Source organism: Ovis aries, chromosome X (assembly GCF_016772045.2).
Source record: "Ovis aries strain OAR_USU_Benz2616 breed Rambouillet chromosome X, ARS-UI_Ramb_v3.0, whole genome shotgun sequence".
Classification (NCBI taxonomy): Eukaryota; Metazoa; Chordata; class Mammalia; order Artiodactyla; family Bovidae; genus Ovis; species Ovis aries.
The window spans coordinates 39748104-39770376 of record NC_056080.1 but is presented as its reverse complement, the minus strand read 5'-3'; the positions used below and the strand labels follow the sequence as shown (position 1 = coordinate 39770376).

Below are 22273 nucleotides of genomic sequence, written 5' to 3'. Positions count from 1 at the left end.
CATCTGAGCAAACTGAGGCTTGGAGAGGGTAAGTAACTTGCCCAAGGTCCACAGCGGTGAGTGGCAAGACTTCAACCTGGTTTTACCCAATCCCAATACCTGTAATCTTAACTGCTGTATGAATTTCCTATTACTGCTGTAACAAATGACCACAAATTTAGTGGCTTAAAAAAACACAAAGTTTATCATCTTACAGCTCTGGAAGTCAGAAGTCTGAAATGAGTCTTCAGTTCAGTTGCTCAGCTGTGTCCATCTCTTTGCGACTCCATGGACTGCAGCACGCCAGGCCTCCCTGTCCATCACCAACTCCCAGAGCCTACTCAAACTCGTGTCCATTGAGTCGGTGATGCCAACCAACCATCTCATCTTCTGTCGTCCCCATCTCCTCCCACCTTCAATCTTTCCCAGCATCAGGGTCTTTTCAAATGAGTCAGCTCTTCGCATCAGGTGGCCAAAATATTGGAGTTTCAGCTTCAACATCAGTCCTTCCAATGAATATTTAAGCTGATTTCCTTTAGGATGGACTGGTTGGATCTCCTTGCTGTCCACAGGACCCTCAAGAGTCTTCTCCGACACCACAGTTCAAAAGCATCAATTCTTCGGCGCTCAGCTTTCTTTACAGTCCAACTCTCACATCCATACATGACTACTGGAAAAACCATAGCCTTGACTAGACGGACCTTTGTTGGCAAAGTAATGTCTCTGCTTTTGAATATACTATCTAGGTTGCTCATAACTTTCCTTCCAAGGAGTAATTGTCTTTTATTTTCATGACAGCAGTCACCATCTGCAGTAATTGTGGAGCCCCCGAAAATTAAGTCAGCCACTGTTTCCCCATCTATTTGCCATGAAGTGATGGGACCAGATGCCATGATCTTAGTTTTCTGAATGTTGAGCTTTAAGCCAACATTTTCACTCTGCTTTTTCTCTTTACTCCTCGGAAGGAAAGCTTTTGCCTGGATTCATGGAGCTAATATTCCAGGTTCCTATGCAATATTGCTCTTTACAGCATCAGACCTTGCTTCCATCACCAGTCTCATCCACAACTGGGTGTTGTTTTTGCTTTGGTCAAACAGGAGATAGCAAGAGTGAACATCGACATTTTAGGAATCAGCAAACTAAAATGGACTGGAATGGGTGAATTTAACTCAGATGACCATTTTATCTACTACTGCAGGCAGGAATCCCTTAGAAGAAATGGAGTAGCCATCATGGTCAACAAAAGAGTCCGAAATGCAGTACTTGGATGCAATCTCAAAAATGACAGAATGATCTCTATTCATTTCCAAGGCAAACCATTCAATATCACGGTAATCCAAGTCAATGTCCCAACCAGTAATGCTGAAGAAGCTGAAGTTGAATGGTTCTATGAAGACCTACAAGACCTTTTAGAACTAACACCCAAAAAAGATGTCCTTTTCATTATAGGGGACTAGAATGCAAAAGTAGGAAGTCAAGAAACACCTGGAGTAACAGGCAAATTTGGCCTTGGAATACAGAATGAAGCAGGGCAAAGGCTAATAGAGTTCTGCCAAGAGAACGCACTGGTCATAGCAAACAGCCTCTTCCAACAACACATGAGAAGACTCTACACATGGACATCACCAGATGGTCAACACCAAAATCAGACTGACTTTGCAGCCAAAGATGGAGACATTCTATACAGTCAGCAAAGACAAGATCAGGAACTGACTGTGGCTCAGATCATGAACTCCTTATTGTCAAATTCAGACTTAAATTGAAGAAAGTGGGGAAAACCACTAGACCATTCAGGTATGACCTAAATCAAATCTCTTATGATTATAAAGTGGAAGTGAGAAATAGATTTAAGGGACTAGATCTGATAGATAGAGTGCCTGATGAACTATGGACGGAGGTTCGTGACATCGTACAGGAGACAGGGAACAAGACCATTCCCAAGAGAAAGAAATGCAAAAATGCAAACTGGCTTTCTGGGGAGGCCTTACAAATAGCTGTGAAAAGAAGAGAGGCAAAAAGCAAAGGAGAAAAGGAAAGATATATCCATCTGAATGCAGAGTTCCAAAGAATAGCAAGGAGAGATAAGAAAGCTTTCCTCAGTGAACAGTGCAAAGAAATTTTGAAAAACAGTAGAATGGGAAAGACTAGAGATCTTTTCAAGAAAATTAGAGATACCAAGGGAACATTTCATGCAAAGATGGGCTCCATAAAGGACAGAAATGGTATGGACCTAACGAAGCAGAAGATATTGAGAAGAGGTGGCAAGAATACACAGAAGAGCTGTACAAAAAAGAGCTTCACAGCCCAGATAATCACGATGGTGTGATCACTCACCTAGAGCCAGACATCCTGGAATGTGAAGTCAAGTGAGCCTTAGGAATATCACTACAAACAAAACTAGCAGAGGTGATGGAATTCCAGTTGAGCTATTTCAAATCCTAAATGATGATGCTGTGAAAGTGCTGCACTCAATATGCCAGCAAATTTGGAAAACTCAGCAGTGGCCATAGGACTGGAAAAGGTCAGTTTTCATTCCAATCCCAAAGAATGCTCAAACCACCGCACAATTGCACTCATCTCACATGCTAGTAAAGTAATGTTCAAAATTTTCCAAGCCAGGCTTCAACAACACGTGAACCGTGAATTTCCAGATGTTCAAGTTGGTTTTAGAAAAGGCAGAGGAACCAGAGATCAAATTGCCAACATCTGCTGGATCATCGAAAAAGCAAGAGAGTTCCAGAAAAACATCTATTTCTGCTTTATTGACTACCCCAAAGCCTTTGACTGTGTGGATCACAATAAACTGTGGAAATTTCTGAAAGAGATGGAATATCAGACCACCTGACCTGCCTCTTGAGAAATCTGTATGCAGGTCAGGAAGCAACAGTTAGAACTGGACATGGAACAACAGACTGGTTCCAAACAGGAGAAAGAGTACGTCAAGGCTGTATATTGTCACCCTGCTTATTTAACTTTTATGCAGAGTACATCATGAGAAACGCTGGGCTGGAGGAAGCACAAGCTGGAATCAAGATTGCTGGGAGAAATCTCAATCACCTCAGATATGCAGATGACACCACCCTTATGGCAGAAAGTGAAGAAGAACTAAAGAGCCTCTTGATGAAAGTGAAAGAGGAGAGTGAAAAAGCTGGCTTAGAGCCAACCTTCAGAAATGAGTCTTATGGGGCTATAATCAAAGTGCTGACAGAGCTGGTCCCTTCTAACAGCTCTGAAGAATCTAGTCTCTGCTCCTTCTGGCTTCCAGATGCTGCTGATATTGCTTAGCTGGTGGCTGAGTCATTCCAAAGTCTGCTTTCATGGTCACATGACTTTCTCCTCCCACTATTCTGGCCTCCTGCCTCCTTCTTAGAAGGACTCTTGTGAGTATATGCGGCCCAGTTGGGTAAGCCTAGGTGATCTTCCCATCTCAATATTCTTAACTTCATCACAATCTGCCAAGTCCCTTTTGCCATATAAGGTAGCACTTGCAAGTTCTGAGAATTAAGATGTGGATATAGTCGTGTGTGTGCTAAGTTGCTTCAGCCGTGTCTGACTCTTTGTGACCCCATGGACTGTAGCCCGCCAGGCTCCTCTGTCCATGGGATTCTCCAGGCAGGAGTACTGGAGTGGGTGGCCATGCCCTCCTCCAGGGGATCTTCCTGACCCAGGGATTGAACCTTCATTGGCAGGCAGGCTCTTTACCACTAGTGCCACCTTGGGGACCCATTATTTGGTCTATTACAGCCACTCTCTGTACTGCCTCCCTTACAAATGATGATGGGATGAATTAATGAAGAAACACGTGGTGCAGGACTGTGTGCCCCGAGTTTGAGTGCTTCCCAAAGCAGACAAGGACTTGGGTGCAGGTGGTTTACTTGGAAGCACTCCCAGGAAACCCCAGCAGGGCAACGAGGCAGGATTAAAAAGCTGATAGGGGTATAGAGATGAGCTGGTTGTCCCTGTGGGCAACTGGGGCCCTATCCTGTTAGGGACCCTCTTTGGAACTGTTTTGAACACATCTCAGAATCATCCCATTGAGGACATCCGTATTAGTGCCCTAGGGCTTGGGTGACAAAGTACCACAAACTGGGTGGTTTACAACAGAAATTGATGGCCCCACAGTTCTGGGGGCTTCCCAGGTGGCACTAGGGGTAAAGAACCTGCCTGCCAATGCAGTAGACATAAGAGACGCAGGTTAGATCTCTGGGTCAGGAAGATCCTTGGAGAGGAAATGGCAACCCCCTCCAGTCTTCTTGCCTGGAGAATCCCATGGACAGAGGAGCCTGGTGGGCTACAGTCTATGGGGTCACACAGTCGAATACAACTGAAGTGACTTAGTGCACACGTACATTTCTGGAGGGTGCAAGTCTGAAATCAAGGTGTCAGTGGGATCTCTTCCTTCTGGAGGCCTTGGAAAGTCCATCCCAGGCCTCTCCGTCAAGTTTCTGGGGACTGTTGACACTTCTTGGTTTTCCTTGGCTTGTGGACACATCCCTGTAATCTCTGCCTCCATCTTCAAGTCACCTTCCCCTCTATGTGTCTTCTCCCTGTCACTTCTCTAAGGGCGCTTATCTTTGGATTCAGGATCCTCTTGAATAATCCAGGATAATCTCATCTTAGGATCCTTAACTTGATTATGTCTACGAGACCCTTTTTCCAAAAGAGGTCCCATGTACAGGTTCCCTGTGGACCTATTTTTGGGGGGCCACCTTCCAGCCCACTACAGCTGTGAAGCTGCAGTATTTATCCACAGACTCTCCCTCCACCCTGACTGCAGTTGCCTCTGGTGGTGTGAAATCCTGGCACAGAGCCTTGTCCTCTACCAAGCAAGCTCCGGTGACTCCACAGAAAGTCTGAGGCAGGGAGGCAGAGAGGGAGGGGTAGGTATTTGAGGTGGGAAGCGGTCAGCAGGCTCAGGCACTGTCTACCACGGTGGCGGGTGCACCCAAAGGTGGCCCAGGGGACACAGCAGGACCATCCCACAGGGATGCATAGCATCTGCTTCAGAGATGGATGCCAGACAGCCTTCCTGCACTGCTTCTCCCGACTCCCTCCCTCACCCGACTCCTTAGGCATCCTGGCCTTGTTCGGCCTCTGGAATAGATGAATCAGCAGGAAAAACTCTTGTCTGCCCAGAAAGCCAGAGAAAGATCGAGGCTCAGGGTGTTGCCCCTCCCACACAAGCAGGCCCGGGAGTTTGGCTTCGCAGCAGCCCAGCCGATGACGGATGAGGCCGTACATCTTCCTAAGCAGGCCAAGCGGAAAGAGGGGCGGGGTGGGGGTGGGGGCGGGGGGAGAAGTAATTAGTTTGATGAATCTTCTTTTTAAGTCGTTCCCTACATGGAGCTCTCACGGCGTTATAGGCTCAGTGATGCATTCCCTAAGTTTTATGAATCCTTAAACATGGGCCATTTTTCAAAAGAGAGAAGTGAAAATAATCATCTGTCGGCACAAGCCCTAGGTGTCCCTGGTCTGGAACAAGGACACCCGATGGGGCCCCCAGGCCATAGAGGGCTTTGGAGAGTCAGGATGAGGCTCAAGACTTCTCACTGGTCCCAGGGCCGCCAGAAGTGATGTGCATTCAATATCCAACTCCGTCCTCAACAAGCCTCTTCTACGCTTCTGCCCTGTGTTCCCATCTGGGGCTGGGGAAATAAGTCCGACCCAGTTATATCCTGCATAAACTCACAGCATAGTGTGGCCCAGGGAAGACTAGGCCAGTAAACCCTCCTCACTAGGCTAGGTGGCGCCCTCTGCCTGTGACGGACAGATTGCAAAATTGGCCCCAAATGGCAACCCAGTCCAGTACTCTTGCCTGAAAAACTCCATGGACTGTCGCCTGAGGAGCCTGGCAGGCGACAGTCCATGGAATCGCAAAGAGTCGGACACGACTGAGCGACTTCACATGAATCCTTTGGTAGCACCCTCCCACGCCGACCTTGAACTTGGGTATTGACTTGGTTTGGCAAGTCGCAAACAGTATGATAAGCCAAGGTTTACAAAAGCACTTGCATGGCCGCGCTCGTCCACTTGCTGCTCTTGGAATCTTCGGCTAACATGTCATGGAGCCCAAGCCAGCCCGCAGAGGACCAGAACCATGGTCCAGTTAGCCGTTTGCTCCAGCTGACAGCCAGACCCCCAGAAGCAGAGCTTCCTCGCTGACCACAGTCTGGGGGCCAGGAATAGGCCACAGTCAGTAAAGGAAACACCATTGGGCAGGTCCCCACTGAGGTAGCAGGGGTGCAATCCTATCAGGGACCACTGGGGGACTCTGATATCTCAGCTTTTGGACCTCACATCTCAGCTTTTGGTGGTCCTCATGAGAAACCTGGCGTCCCCAGTGGCTCAGTGGTAAGGAGTCTCTGCCTGTCAATGAAGGAGACACGGGTTCCATCCCTGGGTTGGGAAGATCCCCTGGAGAAGGAAATGGCAACCCACACCAGTATTCTTGCCTGAAAAGTCCCATGTACAGAGAAGCCTGGTGGACCCTAGTCCATGGAGCCACAAAGAGTTGGACATGACTTAGTAAGTAAACAACAACAAATGAGGAGTACCCGTCTGAGCTTCCAGTGGGGCCACGTGTGGTTTATTATTAGGCTGATTCCAGCTTAGAACAATTTCCAACCTTGACCTTAATGCTCCTCCAGAAAAACAAAGTTCTCTTTCCATTCCCTTTGGGGGCTTTTTGATGGTGGGAGTAACGAGTGGAACTGAGAAAGCTTTGATCTTGTTTCTAACTAGAGGTTAGTCCCCAGATTGTAAACTCATTTTAATGGGTGGAAGAGAGGGGCGGGCGGGGGGATTCTCTGGGGGTTGAGTTTAATGCAAACAAATAGAACACACCCCTTTCCCTAGGAGGTAGCTGGTTACTGGGCCCAGGCCCAGGCTGAGTGGCTTCGCCTCCTGCCAGGCTGATGGACATACCTCTCCCACCGAGGAAGCCCAATCTGGCATGTTCTAGACTCCATCTCTACTTCACCCGCTGCCAGACTGAAAAACACAGGGGGCGCCCACAGCAGCCATTCAAGGAGACGAAACCAAAAAACAGTCAGGTCTAGAAAAAATGGCTCCTTTCCCGCTCACTTTTTAAAATGAGACCAGTGACCATAGTTCTAAAAGCAGTAACTTCTTTGCTCCCTCCTGTCCTCTCAATGACCACAATTTCTCTCCCTTTGACCAGCAGTGTCTACAGAACCGCCAGTCCCTAGAAATGCCCTTTCCTTGGCTATAGCTAAATTGGTCATGAGGGCCACATGGCCTTTCTGTGCCAGGCTGACCTGCCATTGGATAAGGTCGGGGGGGGGTACATTCCTGGCACCGTTTGCCTGTGCTGAAGCCTGTCCAGTACCAAAGACATGTAGTGACCCTGGCCCGGTCTAGTGGGCAGACACGTTGGCCTCTGAGTGTACACTGAGGAAGTGCATGGCTGATTGGCGAGCACCAGCCTGTGTGTGTGTGTGCCTTTGTATATATGTTTGAGAACATAAGTATTTGTGAATGTGGGTAATTTGTGTGTGCGCACAGGCATGTCTGTGTGTGCACGTCTGTATTTGTGTATGCTTGTGTATGCGTGTGTGTGCCCATCTAGGCTGCAACATTTCTGAGACCAGATTTGGGGGTCACAGAACTCTCTAGGCCTAGGAACTAGAGGTGAAATCTAGAGTCCTTGAGAGTCACTTAGTAATGGTATTTCCCCCTCGAATCACAGGCAGGGGTTGTGGCTCCCTGACAATGACCCTGCCTTTGCCCTTTCCACCCTCATCTTTGCCCTGTCGCTATTGATCAGGGGTGGTGGAGCCCAAGTGCCAGCATTTCCATTGCCATTAATATCCCCTGTCCCCACCCCACCCTCCAAGCAGCCAGATTATGTGGCAGTCAAACTGCCATATCCGAGGGTCACCTGTTCCCGCCTGCAGAATGAGAGATGAACAGAACCATCATTTACTGACAACTTAGCATGTGCCAGGCTCTGTGACTCTTGGCCTGTGGCCACATGCCCTCCCCATGTTCCCTAGCGGTCCCTTCCAAATACCCTCTGTGCACTCATATCCTCATCCCAGGGGCTACCTTCGGGGGACCCTAACAAAGCAATGAGTTGGAACAAAGAATCCAGGCCCTGGGGTGGGGGGCAGTCTCAGCACCTTCTGGGTTCCCTTTGGAAGGCAGCTCTCCTCCCCCCACCCCACCAAAGAGCACACCATCTCTGCTCCCTGTGGACCTCAGCCCTGCCTGGGGCTGAGCAGGTCAGATCAATGCTGGGGCAAGTGTCAGCAAGACAATTGTGATAGATCTCAAGCCCTATCTGCCAATATAGCCTTCTCTGTAATAAAGAACATTTTGAACTCCACCTTTTGGACTTCTATGTCTATTTCTCAATTGGCCGGGAGGAGAAGAAAGGAGTATTATTAATTGATCCTCCGGAAACCCCAACATTTATCACTGTATTCCCAGAACCCAAAAGTGCCAGGAACCTAACAGGGGCTCATTAATATTTGTGGAGACAAAGTGACATAGCAAGATTCACACCCAGGTCTTCTGCCTTCCTCCAAGGCTACGCCGCTTTTCCGTGGCCCTGTCGGAGAGGGGAAAGCCGGAGAGAGACTGAGGGGGCAGGGGAAGAGCAGCAGAATGGCCTTGACGCCTGGCTCTCCCAAGACAACGTTCTCTGTGGGCCACAGCCCAGGGGTGAGGTTGGCAGCTGCCAGTGGGGAGAGCCGGGGCTGGGCTGGAGAGGTGCAAATATCTGCGCGTTATCCTGCCAGCCACGTCTGATCACAACCCTGTGTGTTTTGACCGAGAAGCTCTACCTGCCTCTCGGGATTGATGTGAAGATTAATGCCTGTTTAGCAAATTACAGCTTCCCCAGCACCTCCTGCTCCTGGGAGAGAAGGCGCCTTGGAAACGGAAAATAAAAACAAACCTCAGCGCTCCGTGTCAAGGCTTGGCCACAGCAATGACAGCTGGGCCCAACTCGACAGAGCGTGGAGGCTTAGCAAAGCGAGGTGAGGCCCGGGGCACACCAGCAGGAAGGTGGAGGCCCTCGGGCTCTGGGGCGCAGGGTCTGAGGGGTGCGCAGGATGGGACAAGGCCTTTCTGGAAAGACAGTCAAGGGCGGCTAGTGGCCAGGGTCTGCGCCCTCTCAGGGCCAGAAGAGCAAGAGGGATGGTGGGGGGAGGGAGTCCTGCCCCCACGCTGAAGGGGTGGCTCCGTCCTGCCCCTGCCGCTCTCTGAGGCTGTCTCTGTTGCCTCCAAGGCAGGAAGGAGAAACTGGGGATTATGGCGACTTTCGTTGCATTTGAGGTGAGAGATGGATTGTCGAGATTGTGGCAAATGAATCCTCAGCTGATCGTGTGTGAATAAAGGGCCCACCGGGAAGGCCAGGGACAGGTCCAAAGGGAAAGAGCCTACAGCAGGCGCAGGCGTGGCCCCAATGGCCCTGCGCTCCCAGTGTCTGCACATCAGCAGGGTCCTCTGTGTGCTCGGGTGACCTCCGTTGGACAGGAGGGCCTGCTCCTGGCCCCATGCAGGCCAAGCTCTCAGCAGGTGCCCACAGGAGTCAGAAGATAATTAGTCAGCTTTTGGCCCCGAGGTAGGAGACTCGGAGACAGGCGTGTTGAACGCCGTGGCCTGTGGCAGTTATTCCCTTGATAACGCAACCTTCCCTTTCCTGGCTGGCCTCCTCTATACCACTAAGTTTCCTCCCCAACAAACCAGTTAAGCTCAAATCTTGCTCTGAGTCTGCTTCTGAGGGAGCCCAAACTAGGTCAGAATGGAAAGAAGGGATTTGAGGAAGCAAGAGTCTGGAAAACACCACAGGACCATAAACAAATCAAGTGGTTGCCACTTAGGAGAAAAAAGGTATTATGCCCATGCCCATCAAAATCTCTCTTTTTTAAAAAAATTCCATCTTCTCCCCCTTGTGAACAGTCTCTATTTTTCCAGAACAGCAACAAGGTGCTAACAGAACTTGTCCATCTGTGAGTGAAAAGATTTCCTGGTGACAGGAGCCCAGCTGTGACCAGCCCGGAGTGACTGGCTGCCACAATGCTGCTGACTGCCCCGGGCCGGGCCACACACAAGGTGGCCACCCAGCAGGCTGGAGACACGGAGCCTTATCTATGGATCAGGCTTCTCGCTCCTTCCACCCTCTTCTAGACTTAAGTCAGGTCTCGAACCTGGGGCTTTCTAGCTCCTGAGCCCACACCTATGCTTTTCCTCACCAAACCTCACACTGCTCCTCTAGGAGTCTGAAGGGCCAGACACCAGGTCCCATCATGGACACCAGGGGAGCAGCAGGTTGCCTTGCATCTTGGAAGGTCAATGTCCCTATCTGTAGAGAACTCCCCAAATTCTTCTGCTTCAGGAGATAATGGCCCATCGTGGGCTGGAAGGCCCCAAGTGTGGGCTCGGCATTATTTCCAGGGAACTGAGGTAGCTGGTTTCTGAGGGATTCAGGCTGTCCTGTGGGCAAATCCAGCCCCATCCCTACCAGCCCCAATTCTGTTGAGGCCAACTGGCTGTTCTATCAGCTTCTTCTGCAGAAGAAACTACCATAGTCCTGAGCAGCTAGAAACAACTGATTCTTTCTATTTTACAGTTTCATAGGTCAGGAATTTGGGCGGGGCTTGATGGCACAACTCTTCTGCTTCTGGAGGCTTTCCTCGCATATCTAGAACTTTAGCAGGGTTGCTTGGCAGGTTGGTCTCAGAGTGAGCTTTCCAGCATGAGGTCTCAGAGTAGTCATGCTTCTGACCTGAGGACCCTGTACTCCCAAAGTGAATGTTCCAGAGAATCAGGAGGAAGCTTCATGACCTTGTATGACTGAACACCTCAGAGGTTACAAAGGGTGTTTCAGCAGTCACAGCCCACCCAGGTTCAAGGGGAGAGGCGATAAACCCCACCTCCCATTGGAAGGAGCGTCAAAGACTTTAAGGCTGTGTTTTAAAAGTGTTATAAGAACCCAGCTGTCCAAGTTTGCCTTCAGCACTCCAAGCCACAGCCCTTTTTCCACACGCCTTCTCCCCTTGACCCCAGCCGCTCTCCCACCAGCAAGATAGCCAATGTTCACCTTCTCTCTCAGGAAATACTCTTTCATCTTAAGTGTCAGGGTCTTCACGAGTTACTCCCCAGAGGGGCATTTTTACGTGAAAATTGTGGCCTCAGAATGGTGTGGCATACCCAAAGGAATGCATTGCTAATGGTGGAATTTCAGGCATTTACCACAGGACAGTAGGGGATATATTTTTCGGCCAAGGGACTTTCCTGCTGCAGACAGCTGGCCGCTCAATCTGCCCTCAGCCCATAAACACCAAACTGTGGCCACGGGGGGCCCTCATAGCAGCCCGGACAGCAGCTTTCACATGGCGGTTCCCCAGCCTGAGAATCAATACTCAGCCTGTAGAAGGGGAAGAGGTGAGGTTTCTGGACCACGCTGGTGGCCAGCCCAGAGCTACCCAGGTGCAGTGCCGCACAGTAAGGGGCGAGAATGAAGGTGGTGGTGTGCACAGAATTCAAGTTCGTTGGACAGTTAAAATATTTATGTACCACTGGCTCCCTCAGAGCACCCCACTTCATTTTCCTCATTATTTTGTTTCTCAGCACTAACCTGTACATTAGCCACAAAGAGCACGTCAAAAAGAAAAGGAATAATGACCAGATGCCAGGTGGCACTAGTGTAAAGAACCTGCCTGCCGATGCATGAGACCTAAGAGACTCGGGTTCGATCCCTGGGTCGGGAAGATCCCCTGGAGGAGGGCATGGCAACCCACTCCAGTATTCTTGCCTGGAGAATCCCATGGACAGAGAGGCCTTTCCCTCCCTCCCTCCCTTCATGTCTCTCTCTCTTTCCACATCACCTAAGGACTTATTTATCTTATTAGTTTTCTTGCCTTGGTTTGGTTTGATGTCAGGATGAAGTGGGTATGGCTGGTACCTTTCAATTTTTTCAGATAACTCTCACATATTTCCACACAGGTTCCTTTTAACATATCCTATCCCCACACCTCCTTTCAAAACAAAGCTCAGAGTGCTTAGTTTCATAGGGGAGAGACATCTGGGAGGTTTAAGATGAGGCGGCAAAGATATTATGAGTCACTTTAAGTTAGCACTTACTACATGCGGACACTGTTCTAGTATGTAAGTTCTAAATGTTTTCCATGTATTGACCCCACTGAACTGTCACGAGAGTCTGGGAGGCGGGTCCCAGAACGATCCCTACCTGACAAAGGAGGATTCTCAGACCTGGTGAGGTTAAGCAAATAGCCCGAAGACAGAGAGCGGGGAGGCGGCAGAGGGGAGAGTTGAACCCAGGTGGTCTGTGGCTATTGTCTGTTGATCCACTAGACCACATACTGATTCTGGTCCTCTGCCTTTGGCCTGTACTCCTGGGATGATTCCAGGCAACTTTAGGTCAAGGTTGATTTCAAATAGATGAGGGGGCCTGATGCTGAGGTGAGAAGGAAGTAACTCAGAAGGCTGGCCTGGAGGCAACCGCCAAGGGCAACTCTGCTTTGGGAGCACAAGGGGCTCCGGGCTGCTTGGAAAACAAAATCAAAGACCCCTGTTGCCAAATAGAGGAGAGGTGTTTGGACGGTGAAAACAGTGAGCTCTGCTAGACCCTGTAGCCATAAGGAGCGCTCCCTGGGCCTCCTCTTCTAGACAGAATTCTTCTAGGAACATTCCTCCCAAGCCACAGAGAGGCTGCCTGTGTCATTAACCCTGGAAGGGCCAGACCCCTGATACATGCTCTGTGGTTCAACAGAGCAGACAGCTTCTGCCTGGACTTCATTTTGCAAATGGTGCCAGTGTTTGCTTGAGAGTTATTTCCAGGTCTTGGTAAAAAGGACATTGCTAGGAGCCAGGAAATCTGGGGTCTGGTCCCCCCCTTTGCTATAACTTGCCATGGGATCTTAGGCATCTCACCTCTCCCTTAATCTGAGTTTCTGTTTCTTCATTTAGAAACTTGCATTATTTGATTTCCACGTTCCCACCAGCCCTGAAATCTTACGATTCTTACATGAATCACCAAGGTGAGTCACCAAAACCTCTCAAACCCCAGGATCAACTTAAGCTTGGAGAGAGTAAGAGAGCAGAGAGGGCAGATATTGATGTAAGCTAGGCAGTCTGGAAGCAGGAAAAATGGATGAAGTTGTAGGAGTCTCAGGCTGAAGGAGCATCGAACCCTGCCCCCTCACCCATGCCTCTCTGCCTTATGAGATTAGGAGTCAAAAATCCCTTTAATGGGGACACATCTCCCATTAAGGAATGATTTCCATCCAGAAAGATGTAAGCACAAATCCTCCAGACAGAGAATTACTTCACAGTTAACTTTATACTAAAGTGTAAATGACTGCCACAAAATATATTTTTAAAAGTAGGTCTTGACAGTTGGGAGCCTGGATCTAAGAGCTTGAAGACAGAGAGGAGAAAGAGCAACTGAAAGAGCAGAGGCTGTAAGAGTCCAGTAGCACGCTTAGTCTACAGCCCAAACCTGCTTTATACACTCCTATCCCCCATTTCCTTGCTCTAATGCATGGGTCATGTTGGGGAGATTTCTGGTTTCAAGAACCAGAGAGGAGAGTCCAAACAAGCTGAGATATTGGGAGGCACCTGGAGGGGCTGTGTCTGCCAAGCCTGCCTTGTGTCCGGGTAAGCAGCCAGAAAGACGACCTTGTTTCCTCAAGGGCTGGGGAGGGAGACATGGTGCCCAGCTGGCTTGGAGCCCAAGGCAAAGGGGTGCGGGGAGGGGAGCCAGGATGTGCTGAGCTGGCAGGCTGGGCACTGCCCATGCACGGCCCTGCATACATTTTGTGCCTTCAATGTCCTCACCTTGGAGAAAAGTAGTAGCTTGTGCTCTAACCAGCTGTCCCCGTGTGTGATGTTTCACTTGATTTACTAAAGGGGAAAAACATTTGTTTCTCAACGCAGACATCCAAGAGAGCCCCGCGTGATGAATGACAGAAGAATCAGCACAGAGGCTGCCGGAGTCCCGGCCCTGTTGGCGACCAGCATGCTCTGAGCCTCAAGGAGGGAGGGAAGCAGGGACCAGAGCCCAGGCACCCCTGATCGCAGACAGAGCCAGGCAGGGAGGAGGCTGGAATCAGCTGTGTCTATTCCCAAAGTCCAGACTCAGGCAGGGAACGTGCGGTAGCATCAGGTGTGAGAAATCCTTAGTGGAGCATCAGCCGTGGTGGCCTTACCAGGCAGGAATATACTTTATGCTGTTGTGAGGCTTGGTGTGAAGATACATCCAGCACTCAGGATACACAGTGAGCACTCAGAAACTGATACCGCCGCTAATAACTATCCTCTCCAGCAGGAATGAACTTCTGGGGGGAATGAGGGCTGTGGGTGCCCCCAGCTGTCCCCCTCCCACCTTCCTCAGCCCCCATCCCACCGCTCAGCTTCAGTTCTTTGCCTCTTGTTCCTCTAAACCCACTTGGAAAGGCTGGCTTTGCTGCATTGCCTGGCTGAGCCCCAGGTTCACAGCACTCACCTAGACCTGGGCTCAAGGTAGGAGGGACGGAGCTGGCTTGAGCCACCAGCATCAGGTCAGGAGCTTCCTGAGGACCCGGGCAGGGAGGGACTCCTCTCAGTCAAGCCAGGGCCTAGAAGAGCCTCAGGTGCAAAATGCATGCTTAATAACCAGCACTATAGGCATCACAGGGAAAGTGTGAAGAAGCACTGTGGTGATGTGCCCTGAACCAGCGGAGAATTCCACAGTTTCTATTTTGATCCCCAATACAAAGGCCACGAGGGGCTGTCGTGCTCTGGCTTAGGAGCTCCACGGACGAAGCAGATCCTGCGAGTTCCCATGGAGTGGAATTCGCTCCTCCTGGTTTACGTGGTTATGCTCGCAGAATGAAAGGATTCTTCCAGAGCGATGTCATTTTAACAGCGCAGTGGTAAGGAGCAGCAAGAGGCCAACTCCAGCCTCCCATTTATGAAAACAATAGCTCAAGTTTATGGTATTAACAGTTGCCACAGGCACTTCACTTCTCCCGATGCCCCCTCTCCACAAACATATAAATATACACACATAAACACACACAAATATGCATATAGTACACACACATATTTATACATACACACATAAATACACACACACACATCCAAATACCAAGCACAAACACAAACTCACAGAAATGCATACACAAACGCACACACAAAAACACAGATACACCCACATACACACATCTTGCTGAAAGGTAGAGTTCCAGTTTGGAGGAATAAAGCAGACAAATACAACCTGCTCTTTAGGTGACTGTGGATGGAGCCTCTTACTGGCATTAGGATATGTGTGTGTGTGTTCAGTCATGTCTGACTCTTTGTGACCCTATGAACTATAGCCCGCCAGGCTCCTCTGTCCATGGGGATCCTCCAGGCAAGAATCCTGGAGGTCAAGTCATGCTTCCTCTGGATGCTCTAGGGAAGAATCCTTTGCCTCTTCCAGCTTCTGGTGGCTGTCTGGATTCTTTGTAGCTGTATCACTCTCATCTCTGCCTGCATCTTCACGTGGCCCTCGCCTCTCTGTGTTTTCTCCTCCTCTGTCTGTTATAGGGGCATCTATTACTGTATTTAGGGCCCACCTCAGTAATCCAGGACGATCTCATCTCATCTCTTTAACTTAATTACATCTATAAAGCCTCTTTTGCCAAACCAGGTCCCACGTACAGATTCCAGGCATAGCTTTTGGGAAGCCACCATCCAACTCATTACAGAAGGGCTGTTGTGATAACTCTAGGCAGGGTCTCCAGAACTCCAAAAATGACTCCCAGAAGCCTGCAATTGTGACCTGCCGGTGGGGGAGGGCCAACATCTTTGCCACAGAAGCCCCCAAAGGAACAGTTGTCTTTAAAAATCCATTGCTGGAGCTCGGAGCTTGGAATCAAGAAACTGTCTCTGCTGCTACAGCAACTGCCTCAGGACACTGACAAAACTGGTGAGTGGGCACTGGTATGCTGCTGTGGCAAATTCTGTGTCTTCCTGAGCCCATCAGTGGTGACTCAGTTACCTACACAGAATAGGTCGTTGTGGTGGACTCCTGTTTGTTGTCCATCTAGTATTTACTCTTTTTAATTTCCAGGAAAACCCTTCTGATTTTCACTTGCAGAGCCACTGTGTACCAGCTATCAATGGCTGTGTAACAAAACTCTTCCCCCAACTTCATGACTTCAAGCAACGATAAGCATTATTTCCCATAATTCTGTGAGTATGCTCAACTGGGTGATTCTTCTGATCCTTGTGGTGTCTGGAGGCCCAGCTGGTCTTGTTACTGAGTCCAAGCTTGCTCTGCTCGGTGCATGAGAGGTCAGTGAGTCCAAGAGATGAGATATTGAGGCAAGGAATATGGCTTTATTCAAAAAGCCAGTTGACTGAGAAGATAGCAGACTAACATCTCAAAATAACCATCTTGTCAGAGTCTGGATGCCACGTTCTTTTATGGATCGGAGATGGGGGAAGTGAGGAAACAAAGTAAAAAAGACCATTTAATTCCTGCAAATATCTCCTAGAATGGCAATCCTCAGGCAGGGGGGATGTGTTAGTTTCATCTTTCTTACAGTCATTCGCAGGTGGGCACTTTAGTTTAAGGGTCAGGCAGAGGAGGGCAGGATTCTCTGACACAGGCCATTATGTATGATTATAAAAGTCAAAGAAACAGATCTAGCATGAAAGAGTCAAAATTGACTCTTCCCTGTTACAGTCTGGACTGTCTCAGATGGCTCCAACCACACAGCTGGCAGGTTATGCTGAGTGCTGGCAGGGAGTCCAGCTGAGGATACTGGCCAGGGCTCCAAGATTCTCCCCAATGTGAGCCTCTCCAAACGGCTGCTCGAGCTTCCTTAGAGCATTCCATGAGGGCACGTTCCATACATGCAAAAGCAGTATCCACAGATTTCTTAAGGTCCAGCCTTGAAATTTACCATATTTTTTCCGGTTAAAACAAGGTTTAAGCCTGGCCTAGATTCAAGGGGAAGGGAAATGGACTCTACCTCTCAATGGGAGGAGTGGAAAAGAAGCTGTAGGCAGCTTTCATCTGCCACTCACCCCTAACTGCTCCCAAACCATGGGATTCCAGTGGGGCTGACACCCCTGCCTGGAGTGGCTCTTGACTCATGCCAAGCTACTGGAACACCTTTCCTCAGCAACAGTGACTGGACCAGGAATGGTCACCTGACGCCAGTCAGGTCAGAATAGCAATCAGACTCACTCGGGGGACGTTCACTAGAGCTCTCGGGAAAACATCCTCTTTATTTTGCAGGCCAAACTTGAACCAGAGTAAACATGAGGAGACGCTGCTGCCATCTTACTATCGGTAGGGAGCCTAAGAATGAAGCCAGGGCGACAGAGAGGGAGAGGCTGAGTCTCAATGACACTGTCTAATTCCTGAATACAGCAAAGTCTCGTCTGACTTGGACTGCTGGTGGGTATCCCCAGGTTGATCCTGCTCTCCTGGAAATGTGCCAGGGAAATCGGTTGAGGCTCTTCCTGTCCTTCCTCATCACCCACTGCCAGGTGGCATGAGAGAATAAAAGCAAATCTCAGGTGGAATTTGGCCAGGTGGATGGATGATCGTTAGGAAGCAGGTATAAGGACAGCACTGTGACCTGTTCCTGCAGGCTTGGTAACGTCCTGCTCGTCCGCAGGTTCTCTGATAGGCGCTCTGTAGGCAGGGTTCCTTCTGACAGTGATGCTCTCTTGGCGGGGTCAGCCAAATTTCGGGGGGGGGGGGCGCTCAGGCACCACAGTCCTCTGAAGATGGGGAGATGGCAGGGGGCCAAATGGAACTCTGGATTAGAGCATGGCACTGAGGGTGCCAGGAGTCCGTAATCTTTTTTAATTATCGAACTATAGTTGATTCACCATGTTATGTTAGTTTCAGGTGTCCAGTAAAGTGACTCAGTTATACATATACATGTATTCTTTTTCAGATTCTTTTCCATTATAGTTTATTACAAGATATTGAATATAGTTTCCCATGTTACGTAGGACCTTGTTCTTAAATTATATATCTTAATATTTCTAAGATACCTCTGCTAATTAAAAGAGCTTCTGATGTAGATTTTTTTTCTTTTTGGTATAGATTTGATCTGGTAGCCACTTCTGGGGAGAAGGCAATGGCAACCCACTCCAGTACTCTTGCCTGGAAAATCCCATGGATGGAGGAGCCTGGCAGGCTGCAGTCCATGGGCTTGTGAAGAGTCGGACACGACTGAGCGACTTCACTTTCACTTTTCACTGTCATGCATTGGAGACGGAAACCCACTCCAGTGTTTTTGCCTGGAGAATCCCAGGGACGGGGGAGCCTGGTGGGCTCCCGTCTGTGGAGTCACACAGAATTGGACACGACTGAAGTGACTTAGCAGCAGCAGCCACTTCTGGAGTCGAGGTTCCTGATTACTTTGTTCCAAATGCTAACTAACTGTGCCTAGGGCTTCCATCTATGGGGTCGCACAGAGTTGGACATGACTGAAGCGACTTAGCAGCAGGGTAGGTGTTGGGAAAGGAAATGGTATTCTTGCCTGAGAAGTCCCATGGACAGAGGAGCCTGGTGGAGCCTGGTGGGCTACAGACCATGGGGTCGCAGAGTCGGACACGACAGTAACTAAACAAAAAACAACAGAAGAACTATACGTACACATACACACATCACTCTGTACACATAGAGATGTTTTACAGTGACTTGTCACACAGATAATATACCACCATTCTAAAGGGATGAGATGCCACATACGACCTTTTTATAAGCAGCTCACCCTTTGTTTGATTTCACCAAGAGGGAAGGCAGATGACTAACAGTGAAATCTTTAAGCCCATCAGGGGCAGCTCTATGATGTGAGAAACTTAGGGGATCTCACTCTGGGGTCCTTGAAAGACTATAGGGAGGCCCCAGAATCATCAGAATCATAAGGAAAATTATCTGTGTCAATGCATGTGTGCATTCAGGATGTGGAGGTAGGGAGAGGGTAGAAGCTTCTATCAGATTCTAAAGAGAGTCTTGAGCCCCTGGAAGTGTTAAGAGTCTCTGAACTTGGCATAGTTGGGCAGAGCGGGTGTAAAGAGATGGCCTGGGCAAACTTTAGCAATTTCCCAGTCTAGGACTTGTGCTCTGCAAAGGAAATTTCAAAATAGTGATGCAGGGTCAGAGAGTGGGTTAAACATTAAGCGTTTGAGAAGCAAAAATGTTTTAAATGTTTTTATTTTTAATTTTTTAAAGTTTTCAACTGTTGAAAAAACCATGGCATATAAAATGGACCAAGCATTTTTTAAGGGGACAATGTTAAATAGATTCCCTGCGCTAGCTGCCTTTTTGTGACTGATGTTTTACTTAGCATAACATCCTCAGGGTTCATCCACATGGTAGCACATGTCAGAATTTCCTTCCTTTCTAAGGCTGAATGATATTCCAATGTGTGGACAGGCCACGTTTTATCCATTCATCCTTTGATGGACACTTGGGTTGCATCCACCTCTTGGCTACTATGAATAATGCTGCTATGAACACGGATGTGAAAAATCTCCCTTCTCTGCTTTCAAAACTTTTGCATAAATACCCAGAAGTGGAATTGCTGGATCATCTGGTGGTTCTATTTTTAATTTTGTTTGCCATACTGTTTTCTAGAGTGGTAGCGACTAACACTTTCACTTCACTTTCAGAAGCCATAGTGTTTTTAGCTGAACCTAGGGTCACTCAGAGAATAAGGCACAGAAATTCTGGTCTCCTTCAAAATGGTTTTTTGTTCTGGTATGTGAAGGCAGTACGGGGTCATGGTTAGGAGCAGGGCAAACAGAGCTGGGTTCAAATCTCAGTTCCATGAGCAACTGGCTTTTTGACAATCTCTTGAGGTCATGATCTACTCAGCTATGAAAAGCGTTTACTAGTGGTACTTGGTTCATGAGGCATCATAAGGATTAATTAAGATCACATACAGGTTACTAAGGATGGAAACTCAGGGTGGCTGGTGCTTTTGTTCAGAAAAACACATCAACACTTTCATGAAGAAAAATCAGAGCAGGGCGGCATCCGGAATGGAGAAGTTGGAATACAGGGGAAATAAATTGCTCTGGAACCAGAATATTGAGAAATTGGACTTTTCCGCAGGCAGTCTGGGACCCCTCCAGGCTGAGACAAGAGAGTTGGAAGGAGAAAGATCTCAAGAGGGAGAGGAAGGAAACTGCAAAATAAATGGCAGACCTCCGAGCCTTCGGTGAGACAGGCCAGAGATGAATATCCAACAAGTGCAATCAGCCAGGAAATTGTGGGATGTTTAATTTGAAGTTGCTTCTGAGCATGAGCTACCTTGGTGATGGACAAGGAAGCCTGGCGTGCTGCAGTCCATAGGGTTGCAAAGAGTCAGACACAACTGAGCGACTGAACTGAACTCTGAGCATGAGCCCGTAGAGAACTCTTTCTTGGTTGGCTATGGAACTCTGGGTCTCACAGATGTGAGACCTATAGTTATTCAAAGCAGGCACTTGGGGGACTCATCCTTCAAGGAGAAGCTCCAGGCTTGTGAGTTCCCTCCTGATGGTGGGTTGCCATGCCAGGGTGGGGTTTATGGTGACAGTGTGTCTCAGCCTTTCCTTCCCCTTTTTGTTTTTGCCTCACTGCACAGCTTATGGGATCCTAGTCCCCCCAACCAAGGATTGAACCCAGGGCCCCGGCAGTGGAAGTACCAAGTCCTAACCGCCAGACCACCAGGCAATTCCCATCCTTCCCTCCTTGATGTGGCTCTTGCCTGGTATGCTGAGGTAAAGGAGCTGCTCAGCTACATTTCTGTGGAAATGGTTCCATATGGAGCTGTGGATTTGATGTGTCCAAGGGAGAAGGGATGTTCAGGATTGTCCTATGGTGCCATGTTGGACCCCCTCCTGAGGTAACTTCTCGTCCTTCACTGTCCTGTGACTGCCCATCAGCAGCCCTGAATCTTTAGTAGACAGCTTCTACATTCCATAGGCTGGGGGGCGTGCCCCCATTTTAATTGCACAAATGCTTATATTCACTGTTGACTGTGTGTCAGGCACTGTTAGAATCACTTTCTGAATGCTGACCTTCACATCAACCAGAGGACGAAACAGGCATAGGGCAGGGAAGTAACTTGTCCAAGGTCTCTGTGCTGCTCAGGGGTAATGCAGGGATTCTAGCCTAGGCGGCACAGCCCTAGAGTCCCTGCCCTCAGCTATTCTGCTGTGCTTGCATGAAGGATGGGCAGCAGGAGCTGGGGGAGGGAGGTGATTTGCATACACACCCAAGACTCTTCAGACACATCCTTCAAGAACAGGGGCCTCCCCTGGATATGAAGGAAGAGAACTCAGGGCTGTCTGATGACACGGGCTTGACATCAGTCCGTGCTCAGTACAGATCACCGCTCAGCATCAGCAGCCCTCCCACCCACTTCTGACCACGTCCCTCCTGTGAACTGCACACCTTTGGCAACAAGGTCAGAATTCAACTTCCCACTTCTGCTGGGGGGCCCAGGAGGCCAGCTCCCTTTGCCACACCTCTCCCCAGACCTCAGGGCTCACAGCTCCTGGAATGGAATGGTCCCCATACAGCAGAGAGAGCATTCCCAGAGGCCAGGTGACTCCTGGGCCCTCCTGGAAGGCAGGGAGGACAGATCTCCCCCTAGTTCCCCCCGTCGTAAGTGTGGTTGCTGAGCTGACTGATAACTGTCTGGGCGTTTCCTTGCTTGATGCCCATGGGCGGCCTTGGGGTGGGAGCCAGGTGGGGAATGGCAGTCAGAAGCTCTCACCAGGGCTCAGATCCTAAACTGGTGCTTTTGTGCACGCATGCATGTGTGTGTAAGTGTGTGTGTGAGGGGTGGCACCCCTGTCCCTACCCCCCACCTCCAATGACAAAGGAAAACAAAGAAGATGAACAGGAAAAACCAGAGAAAGAGGGAAAAGGAAGTGACTTCTCGCCTTCCTCTCTATCCTTGCGACCACTGCTGCTTCCAGCCTTGGTCGTCTAGACTCTCTGACGGTTCAAGCCCCCAGGGAACATCTGGGGCACCTTTCTCTGCATCTTAAGGTGAGATCAAGTAGGCAGCCAGCAAGCAGAAAATAGCTCTAGAAGAGAACAAAGAACTATGTTGATGCTTTTAAAATTTGTTTTCTGCACAGGCTGATGATCAGGTAAACACTGTAAGTGTTCACAAGTAGGCAGAGCGACCAAATTATAGAAAACACTCCCTGTGTGCGCTGTGGACCCATTCCCAGCCTCCTCCTTGATTCCTCCTACCTTCAAAATTAATTTCATCAGCCGGAAGGAAGAGCCCGAAGATCTCAGGAGTGC

At 49.2% G+C, this 22273-nt stretch overlaps 1 long non-coding RNA gene across 1 annotated transcript; it reads left to right on the top strand.

Moving 5' to 3' along the window:
- Window positions 1-8646: 8646 nt before the first annotated feature.
- Window positions 8647-19552, top strand: LOC114111328 (uncharacterized). Its single transcript, XR_003587407.3, has 6 exons — window positions 8647-8981; window positions 12937-13007; window positions 13906-15919; window positions 16064-16185; window positions 17240-17401; window positions 18062-19552. It is a non-coding gene; the product is annotated as an uncharacterized LOC114111328 (long non-coding RNA).
- Window positions 19553-22273: the final 2721 nt, after the last annotated feature.